At 32.4% G+C, this 17,582-nt stretch overlaps 1 protein-coding gene across 10 annotated transcripts in view; it reads left to right on the top strand.

Moving 5' to 3' along the window:
• The window catches only part of Ralyl (RALY RNA binding protein like), a 658,084-nt gene that overhangs the window by 474,475 nt on the left and 166,027 nt on the right, over nucleotides 1-17,582 (top strand). The window lies entirely within an intron of this gene.

Here is a 17,582-nt window from a genome sequence, read left to right as displayed (position 1 = left end):
GGGAAATAACAACTTATTCTATAGTCAATGCCTGCACTTTTTCATTATTCCTTATGTCTTTAGATGCTGTCAAATATATTTTTAAAACCAGAGAGGATATTAGCAAAAATCTATTCAAATGCTGATATATAATACAAATGTAATTTCTTCTTATTTATTTGTTATTTGGTCTCTTTTCAATTTGATGTGAAAACTAAATTTTTTCTTCTTCAAACTTTTATGCACCATGGAAAGCTCTGAGGAATAGCACTGCTCATTTGATTCTATATACCTGACTACCTTTTGATAATCAGCCTTTTCTTTTAATCAAAAGACAACACAAAATAGCCACTGCTACTTCTTATAAAATGATGGAGTGAAGTCTACAAATATATTGCTGATTAATTTACTTGTGATTTCCTCCTACAAGAATGAATCGAAATTATACATGTACTTGAAAATCATCTTGCGCCTTTAGTCCTATACACCCCCTTGTTCTTTCTCCTTGTGGGCAATCATTACCTTAATGCACACGGCAAATAAATGATTCACAGAACAATTATACTCAGTCTCTCCCCTTAAAATGTGCTTGCTGAAGTCTGCGATTAAGCAGCAGGAAGAGATTGTGAATTACATGAGGCAAGTCAGACGTATAATTATACAGGCATGAACACAGTAGGGTACACTGGAATGGTTTAGTTTTAAAAATCAAATGTGTTACTTATGTTTAATCATATCAGTTAGCTGTAGAATGTTGCATTAACTGTTTCTATATCCTAATTCTATAAAATATCAGCCAGTAAGAATATAATAAAATTAAAATATATAGATATCTTTGCAATAAAAGCAAATAGAATCCTTAAATGGGTCTTTATCTCACACTAATGATATTTGCAAAAGTGGAGGATGTAATACAATTGTTTGCATTCGATGGGTATAGAAAAATATCTAAATTATCCCATAAGCAAGTCTAAGGCATTTCCATTTTCAATCATATCTTTCATGCACATGTATTTAATTTTATAAAAGGAATAAACTCATCTAGAGGCAGTTGTACTCCAATTAAGGCAGTAATTGCACATTTAACAAAAATCTCACTGTAGTTTTTTTTTAATTGAAATGATACATAAATTAACTTTCTGATTTTCTCATTTCCTAAGAATCTGATATAATATCTCAGTGAAAATAATGCAACTTTCCTTTAGAAAAATGTGAAAAGTGCATGTGGTGGTGTCAGAGATTTGAAGAAAAGGAGAGCAAAAATACTTGTATGAGACAATTTAAAGCATAATTCCCATTAAGCCTTTGAAAATTTATTTTAAGGTTTTAAAGTCTATTCCTTACTCATGTCTAGATTGGTTATTTATAATTTCCTGTATGTGAGACAGGGAGAGCAAAAAGTCTCTCTTTCCTCTCTTCTGACTTAGCAATTGCTGTGGAAAATGAACAATCTCAGTGTTCATTCAGGTTAAAGATCTTTACTGTGCATAAGTGCATAGTGGCTTTCAATTAGATACAGAATTTACTGAGTGGCATTATTAATGTTTGCATATGTTAGATGTTGGTTTTGTTGGAGCTAAACAAGTGGAAATCACTTTGAAGAAGTCTAATACAGGTATACCTATTTTTACAAATGAGGTTGACTTAGGAATAATGATTAGTACAAATAACTTACGTTTATTTTTGTGCTGTTTATTCATATATATCAAACTATATTAAAATGTGCAATTTGTTTTAAGATCTTCATATTATGTGTATAACAAGGGATATTTGTAACTTTCCATACTGAAACTCCAGATGACCTTGAGGAAATATTTTTTACTCTAAAAAATCATGTACAGAATTTTAAAATAAATAAATATGTTCTTGGAATACAATCTTTAAGGAAAATAGAATATTATCTACATAATATTTAATATAGAATTTCCTAAATACTGCCACCCTCAGCCAAGTCAAACAGTGCAAATCAAGGTTTCATTGTGTGACATTTTTTCTTATTTTGCAGAATTGAAACAGATGCTCAATTTTGATTGCTAATGATATGTTTGGATGAACTTACATCCCGTGTCCATTTTATCATGGAATATCTGGTGATATAACTTCAGGAACCTATTTACTATCCATTATGGTCGTCTATTTGTAATCTTGGCCAACACCTACTATCTCCATGGGAGGCGGTCTATTCTGTAATTTATCAGCTTTGCTGGAAAGAAGTTTTCTAAAGTGTCTTTCATCTCTGACTCAGTGCTTCCACAATATAGGCTCAGTGTGACAGTATCCTACTCAAAGACATTTGGTCATTTCTTCTTAGGTAACATAGATGGTGGCTCTTGGTTTGTGTGCTTCAGATCCATGAGTGACTGGCCATGCACTTTTTAAAGAGGTTCTTGGGGCCGGGGATTTAGCTCAGGGGTTTGGTGGCCTGCCTTGCAAGGACCCGAGTTCAATCCCCAGTACCAAACAAATAAAGAAAGAAAGAAAGAAAGAAAGAAAGAAAGAAAGAAAGAAAGAAAGAAAGGTTCATATGTGTGTGTGTGTGTGTGTGTGTGTGTGTGTGTATGTGATATGCATGGGTGTTTATATTTTAAGTTCTGAAATATACTAAAAATAAATGCTTTTTTTTTGTACTGGGGATTGAAATCAAGATTTTGCACTTGTGAGGCAGGCAGTGGAAACACTGAGCTATATCTCTGTCCCCAAATACAATTTTTTAAAAAGGACTGTTTCTCAATATAGACATGAACAAAAATATTACATTATACCTCATAAATATATATGACTACAAATACTATGTGTTCATCAAAAACATTTTTTTAAATCTGGTACTAAATTCTTAATAACTTAAAATATCATATTAAAAAAAAACTATGAGCTGGTGTGGTGGTACATATTTATAATCCCAAGTGCTTAAGAGACAAAGTAAGGAGAATGACAACTTCTTCTTGGGTAATTTAGTGAGACTGTCTCAAAATGCAATTTAGAAAAGGACTGAGGATTTTGCTTAGAGTTAGAGCACTTGCTTGGTATGCTTAGTATGCACTTGGTATGCACTGTGTTCAATCTTCATTTTGAAAGAGAGAGACAGATGGGGGAGAGAGAAAGTCTACATCATATACAGATCTTATTAGATTTCAGTTTTTTTAGAAAATCCTTATTCATAAAGGTTGAAAAATACCTGAACTTGAAAATGAATACAAGCATGACCTTATAACATAGACATGTGTATGTTTGTCATCCCTCATTACTTTCTTCCTATGATTGTCATCAAGTTGACTCTATGTTCTTATCTCCATATGCTGATGATTCCCCTTCCTCTTGATAGATGGCACTCGCCTACGTATTCACAGGTATAAGTCTTCTCTTCAAAATTTCACTCAAATTCGACATCCTTCATAGAGGTCTCCCTAGTTTCCTAGTCAAATTATTCTTTCTTTTTAGGTGGTGTAATTTTGTGTGTGATTTCAACAGTCCTGTCATATATAGGGAACATTTTTTATTTACCCCATTAATGTCCAGTTCTGTTTTGTATGAGATGATTTTGAATCTTAATTGTTGCATTCTCAGTGCATAATACATTGCTTTACCCCCAACAGTGCATAACTGCAAATCAGGTATATTCATTCAAACATAGGTTTTTTGGTCACCTGTTACTTTCCAGACACTGCTCTACTGCTAGATTGGTAACAATAAACTAAATATGTTTTGACAATGGGAAAATAAAACAAATATAAATATATGGCATGCCAGTAATGGTAAATGCTACGGAGAAAAAAATAGATAAAGTAAGACAGAAAGGAGTTTTGATAGAGGAGGTAGAGAACATCTATTTTTCTATGGGATAGTAAGGAAAATCCATTTCTATTAAGGTGATATCTAATTAGACATCTGAAGAAAGTGTGGGAAAAGCCCTGCTTCTCTCTGCATAGTTCTAAATAGAAATTACATATGCAAAGTACCTGGGGAACCTGGGATAATTGAAAGATCAAGTTCTGGGAGTAAAGTCAACGACAATACATGTGATCAAAAAACATCAAGGCATTGAGTGAATAGAATAAAATGGTTAACATAGAATTTAATTTAATATAACAGCACATTTTATTTGTAATTGAATTCAGGCAAAATACTTGTCTTCTAACTTTTAAGAACCACTGCCTAACTTCTAGGTGCTTCATAACATTTTATTAAAATAACAATTACAAGTCATTACACTGGGGACCTGATTTTATTCTTTATGTGTATGGACATACACTCATTAGTGGGCCTATATTAAGCAAGAAATGCAATCATGAATTGCAAAGGAATTTATCTTGCAAAAGATATAAATATATTATTTAAACAGGAAGATTTTCCAACTTATCTTCTTTTAAATATCTTTGCAGTAGCTTCTCAGCTCTTTGGCTAAGATCAAGTATAAATATCATCGCATTATTGATATAGCAATCCTCTCTCTCTCTGAAAATCTACCATTGGAGAAAATAAATAAATAGTTTTATACAAATGCTATAAACATTTGCAGTGACAAGGCTGTCAGCAGTCTCAATAGATATGGAATTTATGCCTTAATGGTCAACATTGAATAATGGATTCAGTGTTCTGTGATTGTAAAAAAAAATAAATTGTCTTAACAGTCATGTATTTATTACTAGAGTGTGTTTTAGAGAAGTCTTTGCTATACTTACTGAAATTGTTTATCATAAATTAAGTAGCAAGATAAAAATGGATTACTACTCAATATATATTTATATTGATACTGTAATATCTTTGTTACACTGAAGGCAACATAAATCATTAATTATTAATTGACTAATATTTCAAATATTGATATTATCTATTGCAGTTAAATATATCATCTAAATTTTCAAACGTGAAATGAGGTGTGGTTGGTAAAGGGTCTCTGGTGGACAATACTAGACTCAATCCTTGATTTCTCTATTACGGATGCTTTTTAGGAATTACGATTTGAATCTGAAATTTCCATAGACTATTTTCTTTCAAGTTCAACCATGAATCATAGAACTGAAATGGATTGAGAAGTTGTAGCTTTATACATTCCCCTATGGAATTATGTCTGCATGAATAGAATTGGGATTATCTGTTGAACGTGCACACTGGGACCATAGTTTTGGGGCAGAGATGTACAACCACTCACTGATAACACCCTTGGTACAGATTGACCTTAAATGGAAATACATATTGGACTATCGCATACCTTTAATGTTGCACATCCTTAATCGCAGTCTTTTGCAGGCCCTAGCTGCTGGCTGTTTCCACTTGCAGGAATACGCCCCCCCTCTGATTCCCTTCCTCCCTCCCTCTCTCTCTCTGTCTCTTTTTCTTAGAGTTACTGCTTTTTTCTGTTGAACAACACTCCACACAAAGTAAACCAGGATGAACATTTCACTGCTAAGCATCACCTGCTTTTTTACTTTCTCTCTGATAAGAAGATTTGTATGTAAACTGTGGCATTGACTCTTCCTTCAGGTATTCAAATAAATTGTCTCTGTAGTATGTCATTTATCTCTTCAAAGAATATTACAGTAAAACAAAGTGGATTTGTATTTACTGAGGACAAATTATATATGAGAAACAACTAGATGCTTAGCCAAATAAGAGGTTGTGTGTATATGGTGCTGAGGACTGAACCCAGGGCCTTGCACATAGTATGCAAGTGATTTACCAGGGCCTGACTACTTCCACAACCCCAAAATTATTTTTAAAGGCAAATATCAATCTGTCTTTTTAACATATTGTCATTTATAGTTTGGAAATATTTTCTCCACTCCGTGATGATCTCTCCCTCTGTTTGACATTTTTTTCTTTTGCTGTGTATAAGCTTTTAAAATTCAGCATAATCCCATCAACATTTGCCTTCCTTGTCTATATTTTTGAAGTCACATTCCCCCCCTGCAAAAAAAATTAACCCAGACCAATGTCAAAAAGCTCTTACCCTATATTTTCTTCTAGTGGTTGTATAGTTTCAGGCATTCTATTTAAATCTTTAATCTGCTTTAGTTTTTTTTTCTCCTATTTTGTGACAGAGGAAGGTCTGATACTTTTCTGAATATAGTTATTCAGTTTTCCCACCGTATTTTATTGAACAGATTTTCCTTTGCCCATTCTGTGATCTTACCACCTTTGTCAAAAATCGGTTGATTGTAAATGTAGGGATTTATTCTAGGCTCTCCTCCATTCCATTGGCCTACACTTTTTAACTTTCTAGTAACAGGATAATATATGAAATGTGTAATAACTTACTGAAAAAATGGGTGAAAGACTTGAAAAGTCATTTCCATGAAGAAGATACACAAATGACCAACAAATATATGGAAAATATGTTGAGCATCACCAATCATCATGGAAATGGAAATTAAAACCACAATGAGGTGTCACATTATAACTGTTAGAAGGATGCCAAAAAATAGGTAAAAAGCAGTGGCAAAGATGTAGTGGAAAAGGGTACTCTTTAATTTGTTTCATGAATATAAATAGGTATAACCATTATGGAAAACAGCGAAAGAGTTTTTCAAAACATTAAAAATAGATCTATCAAATAGTCCAGGAATTCTACTTTTGAGTATATAATCAAAGGAAACAAAATCACTTGTCTCAAAAATTATATGCATTCTTAGGTTCTTTGTAGAATTATACAAATTAATTAAGATATGAAATCAACCTCAGTGTTTATTAACATATGACTGGATAAAGAAAATTTGGAGCATTGGAATATTATGCAGCTTAATAAAGAGGAATATCATTTGTGACAACTTGAGTGAGTCTGAGGTAATTATGTTAAATAAAATAACCCACGAATGGGAAAAATAGTGCAAGAACTCACTTATATTTGGGATACAAAAAGTGGAACTCATAGATACAGAGAGTAGAATGATCACTGTCACAGGTTTTTGGGATGTGCAATGGGGGTATGATGACCAAAAGAGCAAAATCTGAGTGGAATGAATAAATTCAGAAGACCTGTTATAAAGCACAGTTAATATAGTCACAAAAATGTATTATATGTTTGAAAATTTCTTAGATTAAATATTAATGACCTCACCCTAAAGACTGAAAAATGTATGAAATAATAGATCTGTTAATATATGTGAGTTACCATGCCACCATATCTGTGTATAATTATTTTGTGGACTATAAATATATACATTTTTATTAATTGAACAAAAATAAAATACTGACAAAACCACAAGAACTTTACTATAATTATAGTGAAAATAACCATTCTTAAGCTTTTATTGGAGAGTCAGATAGAAAGTAGTTTCTTTATGGTTCAATATGTCCCATTTTTAGGTCAGGAAATAACTTTATTAAAAACCATGATCTGGCATAATTATTATTTGAAAGAAGTCTGACTGCCTGTGTTACATGAAATTGCCGTTTGTTAACTAAAAAATAGTAATTTTACATGGTTATATTTCTGTTCCAGCTACATTTAAGGTGGGAAACAGGGGACAAAGATATGACATCCATTGTATTCACACAAATTAGCATTAAAAGTCAAGGCCATTTGTAAATAACCTGAGGATGACTACTTGAGGTTGTAAAATATATAACTAAGAATATATTTCATCATGTTCTTTAGGATATGTGAGGTTAAATCTTCTTCAAAGAATCAGAAATTATATTGTCAGTATGGATTAACTAATTTTGTTTGCAATTGATACATTTAAGCTTGAAATCATCAGAACATTCCAAGAAGCTCTCTACCTGCCACTAAACTTAAGATGTTTATTATAAAATTTTGAATTGTAATTTTAACTCATTTCATCATTTTCAGCCAAACAGAAAAAGGGCTTTGTGAATTAATTAGTAATAGTAATAAAAACAACAAAAATAGTGGATGCATTGTGTTTTTACTTTATGGCAGGCACTTAGGTACTTTGTTAAATATAACTATTGTAGTTCATATTAGAAACTACTAATCAAACATGTAACAAAGCAATGATCCAATAGTTTGTGATGCTTCATTTTCATTGGAATTTAAAAATGTTATTTGAAATTTCAATTGGAAATTTGACATGCAAAATTAAAATATGAGTATAGACCACAGTGAAAAAAAAACAAGCTTATGTATACCTAAAGAAACTAAGAAATTAACTTTCCAAAGCAAAAGGTTTCACTTATATTCTTCCTTGTCTAGAACAGCTAAAAAATTGTCTGGCATAATCTCAAGAGATATCTCCTTTCTAATTACTTATTTCCTTGACACTATTTACTAACTCTCATCCTAATTATGAACTTCTGACACCTTTAGTTATATAAAGGCTCCATTATTTATGTGCTAATATTGACTGCAGGTCTTGACTTCTCCTGTCATTGACATTCTGTTATATCCAGGGCTTCATTTACAGTTAAAATAAATACAGAATCTGCATCTATTATCTTAAAGTCTTTGTAGAGTATGTGGTAAATATTTCTGAAATGTTTCATGCCTTCGGCTACTTATCCCTGGAAAACGTTATGTTTTATATTATATGATTCATCTGACCCCTAGTGAACTTGAAACTGCCTTAGAGAAACAGCTGGATGTATTTCCTTAAATAAACACACATTATTCTTCAAATTGCTAGTATGTGTCTTCTTAATAGGCTCCACAGCCAAGGGGAATCTTGACTTTGAAGTCACCTCTGCTGGATTCATGTAGATAAGTCTGTCTGTTCCATCCAATTTTTTTCCTCTTACTTGAAAAGTGTCTTTCAATTCAAATTTGTTTTAAAGTATACAGGACAGGGTCCTGACTTATCTGGTGAGAGTACTATCAAATTGTAATTATATATACTTATTTGATTTTTATTATTATACAGACACAGTGAATATTTAATTTTATCTCATTTGTTGTCTCAATTATTAATGGGAGACCAGCTCACAAACATATGAAATCAGGAAACATCTATTTCTAATTAAAGTCTGAGGAAAATCATTAACTTTGTCACATACCTGGCTTTGCTAAGGCAGTAAGGAAAAAATGGTCACTTGAATTTTAAAAGCGATCACGAAATATTTCTAAGCACTGAATTTGTATTCCCAGAATTATTTATATGAAATTGTTCTTTTGCTAAGCATCATTTCTAACATAGATAATATATTGCAATCTGATAAATAGAGTCTCCCGAGAGATGTGACAGTGACACTCTATAGAGGTTTCTAGAATGAAATAGTTTTCAGATTTTTCAACATCCCAGTGTACCAGAAGCCAAGTAAGAGTTAGATTCTCACTTGAACGTACATTTATTTGATATTGAAAGAAAAATAAATCATATAAAATTCTACCTTTAAGAATATTATATGATATTCAGATATTTAAGAAATAAATTAATAACATGAAGAAAAAGAGATGTAAGAAATAAGGGAAAGGAAAAAATAGGAGAAAATGAAAAATGGAAACAAAGTGTTTGTAAATGGGGAGGGGAGGAGGAGGTGAAGGGAGGACAAGAGGAAAAAATGAGAATCAAGAACTGTCATGTAAAGGTACAAGATCCCAATTATGAATGTAACTGTACTGTACACCTAAAATGTACCAATAAACTCAGTGAGGAAAAAAACGATGTAAGAAACTCTGATATGAAGATCGTGATGTGTTTGTTGCTGAGATTCTTTTTGGAGCCTATGGAAATGGAGCTCCAAAAGTTACAACCATGTTAGATTGCGGGTATGTCTAGCCTATGGCCCACCTCTTTTTCCCTGTTTAAAAATTTTATAATAAAATATTTTAAAAGGATGTTTGTTATTTATATACATTACCTACGTTACATATTTTTATGCAGCTCAAGACAATTCCCTTGTCACTTAAAAAAAAAAAGGAAAATAAGGGGGAAAAATGTTGGATGTGCCTAATGGGCAGTCATTTTCCACTGATAAAATTCTCTAAGCTCCCCATGGCTAGGAAAGTTGATCTTTTCTGATGTTTATCTTTGTAGCCTGAATGTAAATTACACTTTATCCAGACATTTAACTGTAACGCCAGAAAACAGAAAGCAGGTGTCTTTGTTCATCGCTCTTTCCCCAGCATGATCTAGCACCAGAAAGCCCCCAATCAGTAGTTGTTGAAGGATGAAAGAAATGCATTGCCTTACTTATGTACTTGTTTCAGAAACTAGAGATTGCAGTTATTTGCCTCCAATAACTCACAGTGACATAGTGTTTTGATGTAATATAAGTATATTTTGCCTTTATATACTCACAAATGTTCATGAATGATGTTCATCTGCAAAAGCCTGTTTTGTTGTCAGTTTTTGGAGTTATTTTGTCTAATGACAATTCTAATTACTTTATTTCATGAGAAGTATTTTAATAGAAATAAAAAATACTTAAATTATATCTAGCAAAATTTAACAATTTTATGTTAATTTTAAAGCACACTTTGGAAGTGGCTTTCTCCCAAGGGTTTTTTCCCCCCCTAATTATTAAGCAATCATTTTAGTTTCTGGTTAATTTAAACCTTCTAGATCCTTGTTTCACTGAGTGGCAAGGACTGAAGGCTCATAGATGACATTTAGAATTAAAATTTGCTTCTCTATGTTCTTATCCCAGGTTGGCTCTGCTGCTAAATTTCATTATTTCCTAAATCAATTCTGCATCAGTTAAGAAACAAATTGTTTATTTCTCCACAGATTTGTAGCTATTAATCTCAGCAGTAACTCAATGATTGATTTTTTTTTTTTTTGCAGACCTTAAAATCAGAAAGACATAGATGAGAAAGAAAAGTTTGAACCAAGTTCAGGAAACACTATCTACACTATGAAAGTTCACACTTCATGCCATCTACATAAATCAGCTGTACTAATTCGTTATGCTACTTTTAAATTGAGGAATATAAGAATAATCATATGAAGTAATTTCACTGACCACTTTCTGATTCTAATGTTTTAATGTTCTTCACTGATTCTTGTTATTCCGTAGTATATCAACTGAAATTTCTTGAAATATAACTAAAAGTGACTGCATTTCTAATGAATGTAAAATTGTTGCGGGCGAATGCTTTCTCAAGGGCTTTTGGTGTTTCAAATATTTGGATATGCAGTCTATGTCAATAATGAATGCTGAACATTAAATTTACCGAGTGGCTAGAGCCCAAAAATTATTCTCAGCATTGGCAAATTTCTGACATAAAATCTTATAATGTAAGAGTTGAAGGAAGCTATGAGAATAATGCCCAGACTCTGAAAAGATTTCTAGGTAACTTGAGTTTGGTGGGTTCCATTAATATATATCACTTATGTTTCTAAGATTTTTTTTTTCACTGAAAAGTCATGTTACTTTCTGGACCTGGTAAAAAAATATTAAAGGAGTAATGCAATAAAGTGTTAAAGCAATATATTATGTCCTTGATGAATTTATACAAAGATTCTTACCTGAGCTGGTTCAAGCACCAAGCTAAAGTAGTTAAGGATGTAGGTTTGAGTTCTTTGTGACTCTCTTCCTGGGTCATCAGCCACTGCACTAATTCTGCTCAGGCATCCTTTAAAGAATGGTATGGTCCCAATATAAGAGTGAATGAAACAGGAATGACAGGCCAGGACCAATCCAGATCCATCAGAGTTACAATGTCTCAAAATGGGCAGGGGTATGGGGTAAAATAAGAATGAAGATACATCATGTAAAGGTACAAGATCCCAATGATAAATGTATCTAAAAAGTACCAATAATCTCATTGAAAAAAAAATTATACAAAAAAATGTATGAGCAACATTTGTTTTCATTTTAATTTTTGAAGGCAGTAAAATCCAACCTCATTAACTTTCATTTTGATCACATGTTAATTTCACACATTGGGAATTTCACAGCACATAAAATATCTGCAATATTTAAAGAGGCAGCCTTCAGAAGAATTGTACCTGAAGGAGCCATAGTATCAGTACTTTCTAAAAATGAACATGGCTACAAATACTTAACCTAAATGTTTCTTAATATTTGGCAAATTAATCACTATTCTAAATTCTTATTTCAATATCTTTACATTGTCCATCTTCTAGAAACAAGGTAAATGACAAGTTTCATATCTGAATTATAAATAATTTACTATTACTTACTTGTCCCTTTAGAATAGAAAGCTTATTGTATCGCATAAAGCATTTATAAAGGAACATTTGTTAAAAAGTTTCAGTTAGTCATCTATTTTACAGAAAACTGATCAAGACTCTTGACCAACTATTCCAACTTCTGGAAAACTTAAAAAGTGCCATCTGTGGGATTTATTGGAAACCTTTTCCTTGATCTCTTTTGGCTCAGAGTCACAGGATTTGATTGAAGACTTCTAAAGGAACTTGTTTTTACCTCTGCTCTGTTACTTGCCAGATCATTTTAAAACTAAAGTCCATTGGATTATATTCCATCACCTCCTTAATTTGTACATTAAGTTGTTAAAGATTTCAGCGGCAGATCGCTCATTTCCCTGGAATTTGTGCTTAGAATCTCACCAGAAATCATCAAATCAATAGCCCTTAATTAAACTATAACAGGGATAATAGAGCTCTAAAATATTTCATGCTGCAATTACTTATTAATTATGAAGCATCACTTCATTTCTTTCCTTGGTGTGCAGTCATCCTGCTATTTATCATGGTGCAGATTTTATGGCAGGTAGAGTGGTTACATATATTTTAATTGTGTGTATTTAATTAATATTTATATTTTCTTAGCACATAAGATCTCGTTAAACCTATTTTATTTTTTAAATGATCTTCAGCACCAATTTTATTCAAGTATGTTGTGTCTAAAATGGCATTTTCATCTTTCAGGAAGTGGCTTAATCACAGTTTTATCTTTATAGATATAACATGATTGTTAAAGTCATTAAATAACAAATGAAGATACATTGTCATGGCAAAAGAGCAATCAAGAATGAGTATAGGCTACACTTGTTACTTCTCCCATTACTGTATAAATTTGATTTGTGATAATGGTAGTTAATTATTTTGAACAATAAATCCAATCAATCTAGTCAGTTTACCAAGAAAAAGTATAGTATGGAATAGGAACTGTGATGAGATTGGAATGGACTGTTAAAATAGATTAACTGGTTTGATGTGTGCTTTAATAAAAGTAACGCTGTGTCTTTTCATAGATACACATCTTTTCACATAGAAGAATGATTTATTTATGTTAACAAACAATTTTCAGTTATTTTAATAGGAGGAATTTTTGCATCTATGATTTTTCAAGTTTTATATGAACATTATGTAATATATGCATCCAAATCCTTCAATTTAAAAATATGAGATTATAAAACTGCCAGAACACAAATATATAAACCCATAATAAATGATACACATTCCTATATACACTCTTCATACACATTAGAAATAATAAAAAGCTTAATCTAGCTGATAAATAGCCTACATAAATATGTTTTATGGGTTTTTTTCCTGGTTGCGGGAGGAATAGTAAACACAGTTAATAACTTTAAAAAATCTTACTTTGAAACAATCAGTTTTATTTAAACTTAAAATAGGGATTATGGAAATAATTATACTTTACAAGCCACAATGTTTAAATTTCCTAGAATATAAAGCAATAAAATATTACTTCACAAAATTTAAATATTTCTTTATTATTCAAGTAAATCCAGATATATAGTTTCTTAAAGCCATTTGAGTGAGTGTGGCCTTCTCTATCCATAGTTTGGGCACCTATGGATTCAGCTAACTGCAAATCATTTATTAAGCATTGAGGCCTAACAATGGATGCATATATACTAGACATGCACAAGCTTTTCTGTTACTATTCCTAAATAATGCAGTATAACAACTACTTACGTATCTTTACATTAAGTAGGTATTATAAGTAATCTAGAGATGATTTAAAGCAGGAGGATGCGTGTACATTATATGCAAATTTACACCATTATGCATAATGAACCTCTGTGTCAGTGAATATTGGTATCACCTGGCAATGAATCCTCTAATGATCAAGGAACATCTTTATATAAAATCGAGACACCCTTAAACAATCATGATTGTGAACAACTTTATACTGTAAAGACAAACCTCTGTGGTAATGAAATCAATTTAGATCACACTTACATCATTGTCTTTTGGTAGGTATAGTTATATGCAATGTCTTCCTTACAAATAACGGTTTGAAATTTAGAGAAAGAGATATTTTTGTTATTACCTTGCATCTCATTTAAGTCTGTCAGACTGTTACTAATCTGTAACCTTACGTGATTTTAAACTCTATTTGCACATTCAAATCAGACAAAAAATAGCACTACACCATTTTGAACATCAATATTTTTAAAGGAGAAACTTGCTGAAATTCATGCAAGCATATAATAACATGAAAATATCAAATTAAGTTATACAGATAGGATATAGAAAGTATTCACATTATAACTTCTGATACAAGAGAACCAATTTTTAATTTGCTATATTTTCCCTACTTTTCTCGATTTTACATCTTAATCAGAATGTTACTACAAATTTTAAGTAATAAAATCATTGAAGTGGCCCATTATTTAGCAAACATTTATTAAATGGGAAATGTACGATGCTAAACCTTTTGAGCATTGTTAAACTATACATGAGGAAAATATCTATTATCAAGCAATTTACACAAACACAAAACAAGTTTGTGAAGGAAATGACCTATTAGTCCTCAGAAAAATAAAATTATTTTTGCTATAATTCTTAAAACTTGGAGGCCAGGTAGTTCATAATCAGTAGAAGTGAAGAATAGGGCGTGAATGTATAGTCTTGAGTCTGTTACTAGGTGTATTTAGAGAATGACCAGGAATAATGTTCAGCATCACCTTGGGATCCCTCTTGAATGACTCTGCCAGAAAGCAAGTTATCTGATATAGTAGAAACAGACAGATTCAGAAATGTGACATCCACCCTATTATGATGATACCAAAGCTGGAGCATCTCATGATATATGACACAATTCTGAGCATCTGAATGTGTTTCTCAGCTGATCTCCATAACAACCATGTGAGGAATTATTATTTTCACTTTATAAAAGTGAACATCAAGTCTTACAGCCACACGTTAGGTTCCCTCAAACTGTTGAATGTCTGAATCACAAAAACATAACAACCTGTTGATTCCAGAGTCCTAAGTCTTCATGACAGTCCCACTTTATTTACCTTTTTTTCCTTTCATTTTGTTTAAAGGCAAATTTTAGGGACACAGTACAGTTACATTCGTTACTGGGATCTTGTACCTTTACGTGACAGGTGGTCTTGGTTCTCATTTTTCCCCTTGTCCCTGCCCTCCCTTCACCTCCTCTTCCCCTCCCCATTTACAAACGCTTTATTTCCATTTTTTTATTTTCTCGTATTTTCCCCTTATTACCTTTCCCCTACCCTTTCCACTTTCCCTACACCTTTAGCCCTTTTCTTCCCATTTCACAATGTCAGTTTTATGAGGAATGATAAAAGATTCCATGGAGAACAGTAGGATGTGATAAAAAGTAGTGGTTTAGAAATATTAATCAGACAATAGTATGACAAGTGATTTGGAAGATACAAAATGATAAGCAACGCCACAGTTCATCTTGGTAGTGCAGAAACATAATAAAGGCTAAAAGTCAGTGGTAGTAACGAAATAGGCAAGAAATGGGTTAACATAAAAGAGAAATGAAAAGAGTCATGTTGTACTAATGAATTAATAAGGAGAAGGCTGAGGAGAATAAAGAAAAAACAGTACACTAATGATTGTGGGTGAGTAGAGGAAGACAACAAGATGGTGCAGAAAAAAAAAGAAGGTACAGAAGAAGTAGCGGGTAGAAGAAAAGAGTGTTGAAAATCACATTTGACAAGAAGTAAGCCTAACCATTAACTGAGCCAGTGGACTGTTGGGTTCACTTTTAATGACAGACATATGTATTAAATGTTACTACTGATTTATAGGCAGGAAAACGGAATCCCAGAGAGCTCCCCTTGCCTGTGGCCATAAAGCATGTAGGATGGAAGTGGAAACTTGTACCCCCAGGGATGGACTGCAGCACAGAGCAAGTTCTCTTGACCTGTTATCTCTCTTTGAGGGATAAGGCTGAGAAAGTATTTTAGTTGAAAGCATAAAGTAAGATTTTCTCTCGGAAGTATCAGAATACTGAGAAGCAGCATATATCCAAGCAATAAATCTGGTGGTCATCTCTGAAACCTCTTTTTTATCCTCCATTTTTAATCCATCACCAAATGTGATGTTCTCTCTTAAACTGGTTTAGAGCACACCTACTACTCCCCACCTGCGCTGCTACCCAGGTACTTAGAGCTGGGCTGCTACAGTGGCCTCCTGACCAGTGCCTCCCTCATTATTATTTCCCTCCACTTGCAGTTTTTTGTTTCTTGTACACAACCCATTCACATTCTGTTCCCCCAAATAAAAATAAAATAATGCTATAAAGAGCCCGCAGCTTTCTATTCACTTTTTCAAAAGGTCAAAGCTCTTCCACAATCCAGAATATATTTGCATAGACACCTATGCCAACCTGTGTCTTTCACCATTTTTCCATATAGTTCTGATATTAGCATCATCTGTAATACTTGAACATGTGTTTTTCCTCTTTCTGAAACTTTCTCCAACCTCTGCCATTTTCCATCCTTGTTTCATAGGTATTTTTTGTCCTTCTGGTCAAATGTAACTCCCTCCAGAGTCTTCCTTGATCCCCAGGATAGAAAAATTTCCCTCTTAATAGGCTTCTATTGTGCTCTATACTTTTTGCATAATCTTTACCTCTTCTAGTAAATATATATTCATGCATAGTTTTTGTTTAGTATCTGTCTCTCCTTTTAGTCTAGAAGCACCCCAAGGAAGAAATCACATGATTTTTTCACTGTTTACGCCAAGAGCTTCCATCCAATATAGAGTAGGTATTCATTATATAGCTGTTGAATGCACCATGAATGATTAATAGACAGACTATTTCAATTCTAGCCCCTTCATTCATTAAATACAAGGCCTTGAATAATTTTCATAAACTGTACAAGTTTATCTTTCCTTATGAGGTAAAGATAGTCACAATCTAAAGAGTATGAACATTCCTGTTTCACAGGAGGGGTAGGGGAAAGGCAAGGGGAATGGAATTAATATGAGAAAATGAAAAAATGGAAACAGCATCTTTGTAAATAGGGAAGGGAGAAGGGGTTGAAAGGAGGGCAGGGGAATGGGGAAAAATAAGCAAAATACATCATGTAAAGGTGCAAGTTCCCAATGATGAATATAACTATATTGTATGCCTAAAATATACCAATAAACTTAGTGGGAAAAAAAGAGTATGAATATTTGTGTAATGTCCTTAACGTATAGAAGGTGTTTAAAACAACTATTATTAAATCACATAAATATCAGGGATCTTAAAGAATAAAACTAACACTTATTGAAATAGAAATGCTTTTAGTACAAATTAAATTACTATAAAAGTATTTGAAGGTTCAGCTAGTTCCTAAAAAAAGACATAATATATAATTTACATGCCAAGATCAATTTTAGACTCATGGTTATTGGATACTTATTTTTAAAAGTATATATGCATTTTACCCTGGTCCTTTTGAGCCCAAAGTCAGATATTAGTTTCTGGGAAAGTCAGAGTGAGCAATAAAAATGGAAATTGTGGCCCACAAACTACTAAATTACTTTGTAGGTGTTAAT

This window comes from Fukomys damarensis, unplaced genomic scaffold (assembly GCF_012274545.1).
Source record: "Fukomys damarensis isolate Sample0158 unplaced genomic scaffold, DMR_v1.0_HiC HiC_scaffold_5, whole genome shotgun sequence".
Taxonomy (NCBI): Eukaryota; Metazoa; Chordata; class Mammalia; order Rodentia; family Bathyergidae; genus Fukomys; species Fukomys damarensis.
This window is presented reverse-complemented; position numbering and strand designations above follow the sequence as displayed.